The 14342-nt window shown below is 29.5% G+C and overlaps 1 pseudogene across 1 annotated transcript; it reads left to right on the forward strand.

The window, feature by feature from the left end:
* Window positions 1–4543: 4543 nt before the first annotated feature.
* Window positions 4544–4632, forward strand: BDBG_17639 (annotated as a pseudogene). Its single transcript has one exon. The product of its transcript is annotated as a tRNA-OTHER (tRNA).
* Window positions 4633–14342: the final 9710 nt, after the last annotated feature.

The raw sequence follows: 14342 nt of genomic DNA on the forward strand, positions 1-14342 counted from the left end.
CTGTTAATATGAAATAAAGTTAAACTTAATTATAAGATTCTGAATTTATATTACTTTATAAATTATCTTACTAAGAGTTATATATTCAGTCTTATTAAAACTTAGAGATATATAAGATTATTTTATTAAATACTATAAAATCAGATTATCTGTAAGTTTAAAAATATAATCAGATATTAATTTTCTATTATTATTTAAGAGATCTACTTAATCAGAATCTGAGTAGTTAAAGAGTAAGTAGAAATTATCAGATAAATTAAGAGAAATAGAAGAATCAGTAGATATAAAAGAATTAGTAAGAATAGATCTCTTATACAGACTGTATCTATAGAAAATACTTAAATTTATTATCTCTTTTAAATAATATATAATATATAATAGAGTCTTTTAATATTAAGATATTAAATTAATATTCTGTTAAGTAAGTAGTAAGATAGTGTAAGTAATATCAGAATGTATTTTAACTATAAGATATAATAAACAGCTTATATTATATTAATATTACTGAATTATAAAATCAGTCTCTTTCTCAGATATTGAGAAATTATTAATATAAAATTCATTCTTTATAAGTATTTTAATGATAACTGTATTATTAGAATAGAAATCTTTAATAAGATATTTAATATATTAATAATATATTAAATCAATTTCTTTATCAGAATAATTAACTTTTATACTTAAATACTTAGTTAATGTAAGAGGCCTACGCTAAATAGATCAGTATAATATTATAGATCTTATGTAACAAAGATAAAAATGTTAGAGAAGAAAAGAAAGAGAAAGTGCGAGAATCAGCAATCAAGATGAATATTTATATATGTATGTGATAATGTACACAGTGAAGTGTAAGAAATCCCGCTTCTCACGGATTCTTTACCTCTATTTCTATCTCTCATATAATCAATAGAGCTAGCAGCCCTTGGCTACACACAACTATATAGACTGAAGTTCACAAATACTATTCACAACTCAGCTTGAATACTATTATACATTTAATCTCTACATTTTATCTTTCTACTGTGAATACTTCTAGTAGTTAACAGTATATATTATATCAAGCTGCAAACATCTGAATAATTGTCTGTGAGCACTTATTCTTACATTTCAAGCTCAGTCAGTCAGCAATCATCTGTTATAACTGAAAGAACTAGAAACTTATATACTTCAATCTCTGTGAACTCTACTGCAGACACTCAGAAGCAGTCATCTGAATCATAAATAACTCTCATAAAAGAAGTCTCAGAGAACTTATCAACTACTTACAGAATATCATTCTCTATATCTGTGATAGAGAAACTCTCTGAACTTATAAATGAATTAATCTCAGTGAAGAACATTCTTGAGTATCTCTCACAGAATTAAGCTATTTTTCTATAAGAAATACTTACTGTCTGTAAACACTCTTGAACTGAGTCTCTAGACATAATCTTCAGAGATATCTGTGAACTGAAAAGAAACTTTCTTAAGCTGTGATTACTTAAGATCACTTATCAAATCACAATCTATAAAAGCTTTTACAAGTTTGTATTTAAAATTGACTTACAAGCTCAGCTGTGTGATATGAAAGATGAAGAAGCTATTATCTATATAATGACAGATCTCTATTACACTGAAGTCAAGAACTGACTGAATTATTTAGAGAATAATTATAAGAGATTCTACTGATCTGTTCTCAAGATCTATCTAAAGAATAAGTTGAGAAACTTTATAAGCTGAACAGAGAACATCTGAGCTGTAATTATCAATATTAGAAAAAGAGATGAGAAATCTGATAAAGACTACTCATGATACTTCATGAAATTGTGATGTGAATTGAGATCTGTGAAAACAGGGCTCTGAAACAAGATGTAAGAGGTCTACGCTGAATAGATCAGTACAATATTATAGGTCTTATATAACAAAGATAAAAATGTTAGAGAAGGAAAGAAAGAGAAAGTGTGAGAATCAGTGATTAAGATGAATATTTATACGCGTATGTGATGGTGTACATGGTGAAGCTTCGGGGCGGGAGAATATACGCGTGTTCATAGCGGCTGAGAATCAGTAATCAAGAATGGCTGAGAATTGAAGCATATGCATTCAAGAATGAAGTGATTGGAATCTGTGAAGTGTAATGAAATAGTCTATATAATTGATCAGGTGCAGCTCACTACATTAGCTCCTTCTTTCAGAAGCAGTTCTCATTAGTCAAGAGTCACTGTTTCAGATAACACAGAACTCAGAGTTCAGGTCAGTTAATTGTAGCTGACTTATTTCATAAGATATTACTGACTGTGATTACAGAGTCTCTTATTGAGAATATTCTCAATCTTTTACTCAAGCTTATTATCTTCTTCTATAATGTCTGATGACTGTCAGTCAGAAGTCAGTTGAGAAGAGAATGAATCAGTGACAGCATGACAAAGCAAGCTTGTATGAAATATATCATGAATCTCTGATAATGTGTCAAGACAGTAGGTATAACTATCTAGAACTTCTATCACTTTATACTTAATATGATGATAATCTAGTGTATGAGATGAATATGTGATTTATATATTCTTAAGATTCAATCATATCAGATCTTCTATCTTATATTATTTAGTAAGATCTCAGTGAATATTGATTTGATTCTCTTAATCTTGTTTCACAGTTGTCATGAAGACCTCTGCTCAATCACAGACATCTCAGAGTTTTGTTACTATATTATCAGTGATCTGAATCAGGCTGCAGAGATCTGATATGAACTGTATAATCTCTAAAAGATTCAACACTTTCATATAATATTCATATATAAGAAAGAACAGGCTTATATCTGTTGAAACAGCATCTTAATCATTGATAGTAACCTCTGCATGTAGAAGAAGATCATGTCAATTGTCTTATAAGTAATTACAGAACTTTTGAAGATAATTCTTCACAGTCTGAATTATCTGTTCTGATGCATTATTAATCTTGAGATGATAGACAGTTAATAGACAGTGTGTAATCTTGAGAACTTGACAGATTCTTGTTCAGAGAGCACTCACAAATTGACAGTCTTAATTCAATACTATAGATTTCAGTAATTCATATATCTGATAGAACAGACTTTATAGAAAAGCTTCAGTGACTTGTTCAGTATTTATCTTGTTACAAGATTTCAATATTATATCTTTGCTCAGTCAATTCATGATGATCAGAATGTTTCTACAATTCTTACTCTTAGATAGATTAATAGTAAAGTCAATTACTACATCTCATCAGATTCTATCAGAAATATTGAGTGATTTTAATAGATCTTTTCTACAGTTCTTTTATGAGATAACAGAAGAACAGTGATTGCAGTTTTGAATAAAGTGTCTGATGCTATTTAATATCTCAGATTAGTAGAACTCTCAGAAGATCATTCTATACAGTTATTCACAGTCTGAATAACTGATTATACATGAATCATGCATCTCTTGCATTATCTGAGTATGTAAGAGTTCAGAGTGAGAGACTCAGTATTGTTCACAGAATTATAGAGTGTTATTATCATCAATTGAACATTCTGAGAGATCAGTTCTTATACATAGTTCTGAGAGAAATTGAGATACTTCTTAATATACTGCTTTAGTAAGAATCTGAAGAAGTTCATTCATCTGAGCTACTATATATCACAGTTCATTCAGTGTAGAGAAAGTGAAGATATTAATAACAGTTCTAACTGAGAAAGTATGTATAGTGTCATGAACTGTTTTATCTTGATCAACTAGTATCTTCAGGTTTAAGAGTCAGTGCTCTCAGTTCATTCAGTGAGTATCTGTTATATCAGATAACATATCTTGCTCTCATTATAAGAGAGCATCTGTCATTGAGTTCTGACTATCAGAATGATAGTGTATTATAAAATGAAAGTGACTTAAGAACTCAGATCATTATATCTGTTATTCAGTGAGTTTACAGATAGTTGTAAAGTATTTAAGATTCTTATAATCTATGACTATCTTAAATTCAGAGATACTTCAGAGTTCAGAGTCTTATTCTTTTAAACAGTATACAATTGTAAGAAGTTTCTTATCATAGATCTCATAATTGCATTCAGCAGGACTCAGTTTCTTAGATATGAAGACATATAATTGTAGAATCTCTTTATTATTATATTATAATATCACTTCTTCTATTATATAGTCAGAGAAATCAGCTTCAATAACTGTCTTATGATCAGAATTAAATATTATCAGTAGAGAAGTATTAATGAACATCTTCTTCATCTGTATAAATGCAGCTTCAGTATTCACTAATTATTGAAATACTGAGTCTTTCTTAGTAAGATCTGTAAGTGATCTTGTGATATCTGAGAAGTTTTGTATAAATCACTGATAGAAGTTAGCAAATTCAATAAAGCTTTATACATCTTTCACAGTATATAAAGCTTTTCATTCAAGAATAATAGAGACTTTCTCAGAATTCATTCAAATTCTCTTGTCAGCTTCTATAATAAAACTCAGATACTTAATGCTCTTGACTTCAAAATCACACTTGTTAATATCTATCAGTAGTTCTGCTTCTTATAGCTGTTATAATACCTTTCACACATGCCCCGGTGGCCGAATGGTTAATGCGGCCACCCGGTAGCGCCTTGGCGTGGGAAACCAAGGCGTGTGGGTTCGAAACCCGCAGGGGATACATTAAATCCGGAACCCAAGCACCTCAGGTTCCTAATAAATACAGAGGTGTACAAATCGCTCCAATAAAATTGCTCTATGTTCCTGGGCTGGGAAGTTATTATCGCATGTATCTAATTGTCACTTCTTTGTATTTCCTATGTTCTTGTTATCTTGGCGTGGTCTCAACACCTGTATTTCCTCCTGTATAACCAACACTTGGCCTGTATTTAACATCACGCAAGGACTCATCATAAGCTCCGCTTGCATATGAGTATAATGGAAGAATAATAATAATAATAACCTTTCACACATACTCTTGATATTCTTTTCTGAATTTATCAGTGAAGATGAGAATGTTATCTAGATAAGCAGATGCAAACTTATTAAGAAAATCTCAGAGCACTCAGTTAATATACTTCTGAAATATACTGAAGGCATTAGTCAGTTCAAAGAGTGTAACTATTTATTCAAAGAGATTATAATATGTTCAGAATGCTATAAGCTATTCATCTTCTTCAGTGATATGAATCTTATAAAATGCAGTGATGATATCTAGTTTTATAAATCATTGAGCTTGTCTGATCTGTGCTAGAGTTTCATTGATAAGAGATAAGAAGTATTGATCTTTCTTTATCAATCTGTTCAGATCTTGATAGTTCACACAGAATCAGAGTTCTTCATCTGATTTCTTTGCAAAGAGAATAGAGGCTGCAGTGAAAGAGTTGCTAATGTGTATGAATTCTTTATTCAACAGATCATTAAGTGTCTTTCAAAGAAGAAGAAGTTCATCTTGAGACATATTATAAAGAGAGTCTCATGATAGTTCAGAATTCTTATCATTCTTTTTCTCTAACTTGATACTGTGATTCACTCTGAAATCTTGTAAGAGAGATATATTTATAATATTGTCTTATCAGAAGATATCTGGATATTCATGATATTGTTAAGAGAGTTTTGTATGAGAATCTGTTATTATAATATAAGATAATTTTTCTAGAGTCTTTTTAATATCAGTCAGACTGATGAAATAGATTGATATATAATTCTACTATCAGTGATTCTTTCAGTGACTTCTTTTTCTGAGCATTTCATAGATATTGACAGAGATCTGTGTCAGATCAATAGTCTTGTGAATATCATCTTCATGAATTCTATTATTGTTAGAGAATATCAAGCTTCTGTTTCAAGTATTCAATAAGATGCCTTGTTCAGATAGTCAGACAAGTTCTAGCATAAGATTATAATCAAGATTATCAACTTCATATACATAGGCATCTTCACATTGATATTCTCTCACATCTATGATCAGCTTCATCATGTAATGAATATAAATGTCTTTTAGATTATCAAATTCTGCAAGAAGTTGAGGTTTTGATAAAGAGATACACTGAAGATTATAATATCTTATGACTGAAGATTTTATCATTGCATAGTAGCATAGACTGCTGTCTATCATAGCTTTCATATTATACATATTATCAATCACAGTAGATACAAGAATCACATTCATTATTATCTTCTCTTTAAATTATTGTTGTCTGATCTCTTTAAGCTTCTGTTTATGAATTTGAACAGAAGCTAATCTTTTCTCTGTTTCACTGAGGCATTCTTATAGTTATCTTCTGAATCTTTCTCTAATGTAATGTGGTTGACACAGACAGACACTGATTCATTCTTTAAATGAGAAGACACTGATCTTTCTCTCAAGTATGAAGATATATAGATTGATCAGCAGTTGAAAGCAATGTGTTCTGATTGATTACAGTTGATGCATACTTCATATTAATGTCAATCAGCAACTTCTTCAGAAGTGATCTCAGAAACTTGAAAGCCTGTCTGAACAGCAGAGATTCTTGCTTATATATAGACATTTAAGTCTACTCAATTCATAGCATCTGCATCATTGTTATTCCTTAATACAGGTGTATGAGTTGCTGAGATGTAATATCTTCTATCACTGTTCTGTATATTCTTGAGCTTAGTAAGATAGTCATTCATTGTCTGAAGCTGTGTACAGAAGCCTTTATAAGTCTGATCTTCATCTACACTTACAAGAGCTTGTAAGAGTTCAAAAGTTAATGTCTTCTTAAGCATACTAATCTTCATTCAATTCTCTCAAGATTGATCATCTGCTTCTAGAATCTTAGTGTTGAAGTCAGAGATGAATATTGTAAGAGAAATATTTCTCTGTCAGATACTCTGTAGTTAATCTAATACTTTCTGTTACATAACAGTGTCTCAGAACAGAATATCAAGATGTTTCATAATATTATCAGACATTCATAACACTGATTCATATGCTTTCATTCATGAATAAAACTTCTGTTTCATATGATCTTTCAATCATTCATTGATATATCAATCTTGATTAATTAATGAACTGATGACATCTTTATCTATACTCAGTTTCATAAGCATTTTCATTCTTCATGATGAGTAGAGAGTGAGATTGAAAGTATTAAAATATATAGAAGCATCTAAGCATTCTTTCAGTACTTTTGTATTTGATTCTGTAGATGTTGAAATTGCATAAGTTAGTCATTGAATCTCTTTGTATTGATGTTATTAAGTTACATGCATATCAGCTATTTATTGTTATTATAGTTTCAACATTGCTCAGAGTCACTGTGACACTGTATCTATGCTTATATTCAAGAGTTTCATATTATTGTTAGATATAGTTATATCAATTATCAGATATGTAATTGTATTCTCATATATCTGAGTGTCAGAACTCTCAGATCTTTCACTGACATTCTTATATAAGATCTTATTCTCTTTATAAGATCTTGTTACAGGGTCAGAGTGACTGATGAGCAAGCTTCTATCTGAGAACTATCTAGAGACTCAGTGTTCACTTAACTGTTTAACTGTTTCTCTATTTCTTACATGTTGTTACATGTTCAGATATCTCTTGATGAATAATCATTTCTGATGAGAAGATGATGAATGTTTTTATAGTGTAAGAGACCTATGCTGAATAGATTGATATAATATTATATTATTATTATTATTATTATTCTTCAATTATAGATGTATGCAGTCAGAGACTATGACATCTACCTGAGAACTTTAGTTCTCAGGGTTTTTTCTATGTCTGTAAAGTTAACTATTATACATTCATCAATTTCAGATATGCAGAATCAGAAAATTCCAGCTCAGAATACAAAACCTGTTTACAAATTGCAGTGTTTTAACATCTTTTGATACTTTGAAATCATTTGACAATATCATGACAAAAGAAAAGAGAAAAAGAACACAGTCTCAAAGATAGACACATTAAATAGATAGATAGAAAGAAATTGAAAGAAAAAGATAAAGAAAAAGATAAAGTAAAGAGAGACTATAACAAAACAAATTATTAAAAGAGAGTGTATAGCTGTTTTAACAGACTATATCTGATTAATTTCCTCCTCTTCATATTCAGATAATTCTGAATTTAGCCATTTTCTTGTAGCTGCTTGAGTTTCTGATAGAAAGTCTATTAAGTATTTAATTTCTGTCTCAGTTGAGAATAAGAATCTCATATTTAATTGATTTAGATCATACTTCTCTTTCAATCTGGCTCTGAGACTATTGTATAATGCACAGTGTATTACAATATGCTCAGAATTCTCATTTGTATTGCAGAATGAGCATTCTATTGAGTCAAATCTATCATCAAATCTTTGTATATAAGATTTGAAATAGTCATGTTCTAGTTTCAGCTGTATTATAGATGAGAATATTTTCTTTTTACATTTAATTGAACAAGATTTTCACTTGGGTTTTATTTCAAATCTTGAATAATGTATACTCTTCTTTTGTTTCTGCCAGCTTTCATTTCACTTGTCTAAACAAGATTCTTTTATTTTTCTCTTTATAAAAGACCAGGACATAATTTTTTGAATAGATCTGCTTAATTCTGCACCCTTTTTTGCAGCTGAATCAGCCAATTCATTGCCAGGAATATTCATATGAGCAGGAACTCAGTGCAGATGAATTATCAGCTTTGATATTCTTCTCTTTTGAATTTTTAAAACAGAGTTTAAGATCAGTTCAAGATTCATTTAATCATTATAAATCTGACTATTTCTAAGTCTTTTTAAAGCAGCTTGACTATCAGAGAATATTCATATCTCTTTCAAACAATTTCCTCTTTTATAAGATTTTATTTCAATGAGTTTGAAAGCTTTCACTATTGCAAATAGTTCAGCATCAAAGACTTCACATTCAGTATCTAGATTTCAGAAATCTGAGATAAAATTAATATTATCTTCAGTATAAGCAATGCCTGTGCCTAATCTATTCAAGTTCTCATTTTTTGAGTCCTCTGAATAAATCAGAATAGAGTCTTTTATATTGATTGTAGAAATTCTCTTCAAATGCTGTTCATATTCTTTCTCTTTTGATAGTTCACTTATTTGTAAGTCTATAAGAGATTCAAGCTTTTCTCTTCAGAGAGATAACTTCTCATGATCAACTTTTTCAACATTTAAAGAAGAAAATTGATTTTTAATCAGAGAGCATAGTCTGTACAGTTGAGAAGGCATTTTCTTTGAAGAATTATTTTCATTTCAATCAAGAAATCTATTTCAATTCAGTTCATTTCCAGAGTTAATTGATGAAAATGAAGAAGAGACTCTTTCTCTGATTATATGATTTGAGCTCATCTTTACAACTCTCAGAGCATAGTTCATACAGGCCTTTTCAAATCTAATAGCAGGAGAAGGAATTGAAGCTTCAATTTTCATTGCTTTAATAGGAGATGATTTAAATGCTCTCAGAATTCTTCTCAAGACTCTGTTTTACAGACTTTGAAAGAGTTCAGTGAAATTCTCTTGATTATTTCATCAAACTTGAACTTCATAATCAGCTACTGATGTAATACAGGCTATATATAACTATCTCATAGCCTGGAAGGATAGATCTCTCTCTGTATTTGATAGTCTGATTATGTTATTCAATAGTCTTTCTGCCTTGACAGTTCTTTATTGAATGTGATATTTAAAATTCAACTTGGAGTTTAACCATACTTCTAATTATTTAATATTTACACTGGGTTTAATCTCTCTATTTAAAAGAGTTAGAGATAGTTCTTTCTCATTGAATCTAGAAAAGAAATGAATTAACTCAGTTTTATTCATATCAAATTGAATTTGATTAATATCTGCTCTAACAAAGATTTTCTTTGCAGCTTCTTCAATCACTTTTAAATTCTCTTTAATAGTTTTTGAGCTGTAGACTAGATCAATATCATTCACATAACTCAGAGATCTCACTATTCTCATATTTCTATTCTTGAATAGATATGCAGTGTATATTACAAATAAAATGAGTGAGATTGAAGATTCTTATGATACTTCTATTTTTATCTCAGTCTTATCTTGTTTCATTTCATCAAAGAAAAGTTGTATAATTCTTTTAGACATAAAACAGTTAACTCATTTTATTAGAGAAAGTGACAGTTTTAACATCTTCAATGTCTGAATTAGCTTTGACTTTGAAACATAATCAAATGCTTCTTTTATATCAATAAAAACTGCAGTTGAGACCAGATCTTCATGCTTTGCTATTTGAATATCATGAACAACTGAGAGAACAGTGTCAATTGCAGAACACTGTTTTCTATCTCTCATTTATTCACTGAATAAAAGAGAATTACTGACAGAGCTTATAAAATATAGTTCAGTAGCTATTATCTTTTCTAAAACCTTTTCTAGACAGTTTAATAGAGATATTACTCTATATGACTTAGAAATTGAAGTTTTTCTATTAGACTTTGTAAGAATCACTTCAGTGGCTTCTCTCCAGCATTCAGAATGATATTCATTTTTCAAGAGATTGAAAAAGAGCTCAAAATATTCATTCTTTAAGTAGAAGTATGTATTTTAAATAATCAAGTGATTAATTGAATCAGGCCCTGCAGCAGTCTTAACTGAACTTGAGAAAATAGCTGACTCTAATTCATCTTGAGTAAGATCAGGCTATTCCCAGTCATTTTCATCAATATAGTTAAGAAGTGATATATTCTCTTTCTCTGAATCTGAATCTGATGAGTATTGAAAGAGAGTTCTTATAAAAGCTTGACATTTTTCCTCAAAAGAGTTTGCTGTATATGATTCATTCTGAAACTCATATTCTAAGACTGGAAGTTTTGCTACACTTCTTGTTTTAGTATAGTTAAAAGCTTTAAAAACTTCCTTCTCTTATGCTTCTTCAAGAAATTTATTCCAGCAGTCTGTTTTAGCTCTTTTAATATCTGAAAAATATTCATTTCTGACAGCTTTGAACTCTTCATCAGATATTACATCATTCTTTCAATCTCTTCTAGCAGTAGCTAATTCTTTCCTTTTAGATGAGATATTCTCATTTCATCAAGGTTTTGAATACTCAGAAGATTTTCTTTTTAAAATATTATCTCTAACACTTGTTAGAATAATAGATGTAATAAGCTTCACTCTATTCTCAAGCATTTCATTTGAGATATCTTGACCAGAATTTCAATATAGCTCATTCTGTCTTTCAGATTTTAACAGTTTTATGCTTTCTTTAACTACTTTTCAATCAGCTTTTTCAAAGTTATACTGATTAGAGAGAAGAGGATTTTCACTCATTTGTTTTTCACTCAGTTCAATATCAAATTGAATAATCTCATAATCTGATTCTGATGTCTCATTTGAATCAATAAATCAGTTTACAAGTCTTCTTTTCATTAGATTTTGTGATATGAAGATTAGATCTATAATAGACTTCTGTTTCATACCTTTTCTAAAGAATGTTTATTGATCAGACTTATTAATCAAATCTATTGAATGCTCAAAGGTTTATTCAATTAGATTATCAGCTCTCACTGCTCTCTTGCATTCTGAATTTCATCAGAGATAATATGCATTGAAATCTCCTACAATTATAGAGTTTCTTGATAAAGTTATGTTCAGAAATTCTCTATCAATTGTTCAGATATTGTTATTTTTCTTCAATGACTTTTCATTATAGATATTTATAAGCTGTATAGTATTAAACTCATTTTCTTTATCTATAATATCACTCACCAGAATATCAGGGTCAGACATGATATCAAATCTTAGATTAAATTAATATCTTAATCTCTTTCTTTCATAGATCACTACTCTTGACTTTATCTCAGACTTTTGAGGTAAAAAGCAGTAGTAGCTTGAATGAGAAATGATATATTTTTACTCAGCATCAAACTTCGGCTCCTGAAGCAGTATAAAATCAACTTTTTATTCAAATGCAATTTGAAGACAAGAATAAATACAATTTGAGTTTCTATTCACATTATTTTGAATAAATGTGATTTTTAAAGAGTTTTTAAACTTTTTTTGTTGTTTTTGTTATATATTCATACTAAAAGAAAGTAGAGTAGAATCTAATCACTATCATCAGATAGTAGATTATAACTGTTCTGAAAAGTAGGAATCTTAACTGCTTGCATTATATCTAGTTTATTATCAGAGTCATTTCTCAATTCTCTAATCTTAACAGAAGTTTGAGGATTCAAATTCTATTTACATTTAGCTGAAGAATTGAAGTTTGAAGACTTAGATAGTTGAGAGTTTCTTCTTTTTGAGTTTACAGTTGTAAGTCTACTGGCTTGACTTTTCTCTTCAGTTCTAGATTGACTTTGAGCTTCTTCTTTTCTTCAGTTCTTTTGAGTTTTAGAAGCAAATATACATTCTTTTGAGCTAGATGCATGTTTTTCTTTACAATTAGAGCACTTAAGCAGAGTATGTTGATAAATTTCACCTCTTTTTGAGCATGTTTCACATTTATGCTCACTAGTTTTGTGATCTCTGACACAGAATGCATATTTTGAGTCTCTAAAATATGAGATTACAAAGTGTTCATATCTTTGACAGTTTGAACACTGTGTTTGAGCTTTGAGATTCATTCTTGAGTCTTTGTATTCATGAACTCTCATTTTCAAACCTGCTACTCTTACTTCAGAGATCTTTGACTGTTCAAGTGTTTTTATATATACTAGAACAGAGGCATTTCTCCTGCTTTGTCTGAACTCAATTGAATTTAGTCATACAGACTCCTTTCTCAGTTGAATAGAGTTGTATTCTTTCAATTCATTTTTGAGAAGTAGTATTTCTTCTTCACAGTCAAAAATTTCAACTGAAATATCATGAAGAATGAATTTATCTTACTTTTCATCTCTTTCAGATAGAATTATTGTGTTTAACAAAGATTCTACTACTGACTTTCAGAGATTCTTATTCTGAATAAGGAATTCAGCACTGAATTCAGGCATTGTAGTCAGAATGATGAAGTTTTCAAAGAATAATAACTTAATTGAAGCTATAACTGGTTTTTGAACTTCAATATCAGTCATCAACTGAGAAAAGAACTGCTGATTAATTTTATTTCTGATTCTGAAAATGAGATTTGAGTTTAGCTTGTTTCTTTGCAGAATGTCCTGATTTGAGACTTTCAGAATAAGTCTTCTATTTCTGAAAATTTGAAAGTTTTTCTCTTTTTGCATTTTCTTTTTCACTTTTCTATGAATAGAGGCATGAGCAGTATTCTTCTCAGTTTTCTCAGGATTTTGAGCAGGTTTTGAGACAGCAGGTTTAGAGACAGCAGATTCAGCTGCTTGAGTATATGTTTTCTTCTGATTCAAAGAAGAAGAAGAAGTAGGAAAAAAGAAAGAAGAAGAGTAAGATGAAGAGTCAGTGATTATACTAGGAATTTTCAAGGTTTTTTAAACTGTGTTTGAGATTTCAAGTTTGAACTTGATCATCTTCTGTAGTTGTCTAGCCTGAGCATGAAGAATTAACAGAACTTCTTCATTTATCTCACTCAGACACTGCTTTTCAAGAATCTTGCTTGCTTTTTCAAGTTCCTGTATTTCAAGAACTTGTTATTTCTCTATTTCTTCTTTCTTTCTTCTCTTCAGAATTTCAATCTCAGAAATAGCATTTGAGAAAGCATCTTTTTCCACATCAACTGAGTGTATTTTTGAACTCATTGTTTTCACTCAATGAAAAGTTGATCAGACTGTTTCAATTGAGATATTTCTAAGTCTGTTTTCAATTGAAAAGTTAGTCAGACTGTTTCAAAAGAAGAATAAAAGACTTTTGTGTATAAAACACCTGATTTTTTTCACACTAGTTCAGTAACTAGGTTAGATTTTTGAAGAGAATCTAATAAACTAAAATTGATTTTTAAGATAAATTAATAAAATCTTTACAATCTCTTTCTTGGAATACAGTGAGGAAAAGTATGATATCAATTGATAATAAATCAGATAATATGACAGTTTTTGAGAGAAAAACTGATAAAAAATAAATCAATTTTTTGCAGAGAAATTGATTAAAACTATTCAATTTTATTCTAAATCATTCAATTCTTCTCACACAATAAGTGTGCAACTCAAATCAGTTAATAAAGAGTGTAAAAAAGAATTAAGTATTAATGAAAGCTCTTCAGTCACTGAAAAAGTAATTCTTACTTAAAAGAATATGAAATTATGACAGAAAACAACTCTGTTTTTAATTCTTTGTAAGAATATTGTGTAAAACCCGGAGAAAAACACCTTACTTTTTCAAGAGAAGTAAAAAACTATTTCTAAGATCTTTTTTTTTGCATTAACTGCTGCAGAAGAATGAGATAGAAACTGCTAAGATATACACTACTATATACTCTCTATCAAGACTTTCCCTCTTCAGAGTCTTGATATTATAGAGAATATAAGTCTGTTTCTATATAATAATATAAATA

Source organism: Blastomyces gilchristii (genome assembly GCF_000003855.2).
Source record: "Blastomyces gilchristii SLH14081 genomic scaffold supercont1.19, whole genome shotgun sequence".
NCBI lineage: Eukaryota > Fungi > Ascomycota > Eurotiomycetes > Onygenales > Ajellomycetaceae > Blastomyces > Blastomyces gilchristii.